Source organism: Budorcas taxicolor, chromosome 11 (assembly GCF_023091745.1).
Source record: "Budorcas taxicolor isolate Tak-1 chromosome 11, Takin1.1, whole genome shotgun sequence".
Taxonomy (NCBI): Eukaryota; Metazoa; Chordata; class Mammalia; order Artiodactyla; family Bovidae; genus Budorcas; species Budorcas taxicolor.
Window position 1 is genome coordinate 163,067,989 of NC_068920.1, and position 1,969 is coordinate 163,069,957.

Sequence of the window (1,969 nt, forward strand, 5' to 3'; positions counted from 1 at the left end):
AGGGACTCTGCAAAGTCTTCTCCAGCACCACAATTTGAAAGCATCAATTCTTTGGTGCTCAGCCTTGTTTATGGTCCAACTCTCAACAGGGTGTATCAATACATAAAGAAATTTATAACAAGGAACTGACACATATGATTATGGAGACTCTGAAGGCAGGAAGAAACAGATGCTCCAGCTCCAGCAGTCAGGTGGCAGGATGTCCCTCCTCCTCAGCCTTTCTGTTCTATTCATACCTTCTTCACCTGATTGGGTGAGACCCACCCGCATGGGGGCAGGGGCGGGGGCATCTGCTTTACTCAGCCCAGATTGCAATGCTAAGCTCATCCCTCACATGTGGCCAAATCTGAGCCCCCTACCCCCACCGCCAGCCATGCTGACACATAAAATCAGCCGTCACAGTGTGGTCCTACCCAACTTGGTTCACCAGGCGGCAGCTGATGGGCATTTGGGTTGTTCCCACCTCTCGGCTGCTGTGAGCACATGTGCAGAAGCACTGGTTATAGAGCCCGTTTTCCCTTCTCTTGGGTGTACACCTAGGAGTGTAATTTAAGGGTGCTGGGAGTTCTTTGGGCAGAATTTAGGCTGAGTGCCCCTTCCAAGATGAAAGTTCACCATTTGCCATATTCCATTTCCCAGTATCTCTTGTCCCAGAAATGAAGCATCTGCACTCAGTGAGAAAATCTTGGGTTCACCCTTGTGCCCAGATGGGCCACGCCAGGGACAGGTGGCACTTTGCAACGCCAGTGGCTTCAAAACAGATTAACAGTCCGCTGACCTTCTGAACTGTGGTGTTGGAGAAGACCCTTGAGTGTCCCTCAAGGTGGTCAGTTCAGTTCAGTTCAGTTCATTTCAGCCACTCAGTCATGTCCGACTCTTTGTGACCCCATGGACTGCAGCACACCAGGCCTCCCTGTCCATCACCAACTCCCGGAGTTTACTCAAACTCATGTCCATTGAGTCAGTGATGCCATCCAACCATCTCATCCTCTGTCATCCCCTTCTCCTCCTGCCTTCAATCTTTCTCTGCATCAGGGTCTTTTTCCATTGAGTCAGCTCTTTGCATCAGGTGGCCAAAGTATTGGAGTTTCAGCTTCAGCATCAGTCCTTCCAATGAATATTCAGGAATGATTTCCTTCAGGATGGACTTGTTGGCTCTCCTTGCTGTCCAAGGGACACTCAAGAGTCTTCTCCAACACCACAGTTCAAAAGGTCAGCGGACTGTTAATCTGTTTTGAAGCCACTGGTGTGGGGGCAGGGCCAGGTAGAGAAAGGGAGGAGCCAGGTGGAGGGGAAGTGAAACCAAGTAGAGGAGGGGTAAGGTACAGTGGAGAAGGGGCAGAGTCAGATAGAGAAGGGGCAAAGAGCGGGGCCAGGCAGAGAAGGGGTGGGGCCAGGTGGAGAAGGGGCGGGATCATGAGAAGGGGCGGGGGCAGGTAGAGCAGGCGTAGGGAGGAAGGCATAGGGAGGAGGGAGGAAGATCAGAGCCCTGTGCCTCATGGCCCAGTTGGGGATTCCTGAGACAGTGGTTCTGCCCAGCCTGCACTCCTTGGGGGTCACAGGACTTACCCCACTCACTATGTCACCACCCCCGCCCCCCAGGGCTCCCCTGCTCAGATGTCCCTGGGTTCTCTCTGCCCCAGGCCGGGGTCTGGACCCTTCCTTGTGCCCCTCCTGCCAGCAGCGGTGGTCCCCAGGCTAGTAAGTGGTGCCTCACCCTCCGTGACCCAGACAGTTGAGAGACAGCCAAGAGCCTGGTTTTGGGATTGCGTGTGCCCTGCTCCCTATGGAGTCTCTGCCCCGCTGCACAGGGCCTGCCAGGGTAGATGGACACTAGATACCTGACCCGAGAAAGTGACCCTGGCACCCAGGAGCCAGGGCTGGCATTCCCTCTCTATCGCTCTCCCTCCCTCTCAGAAAGCAAGCCAGGACCACAGTCGAGTTTAGCAAAATCTGGACGACCATCGGA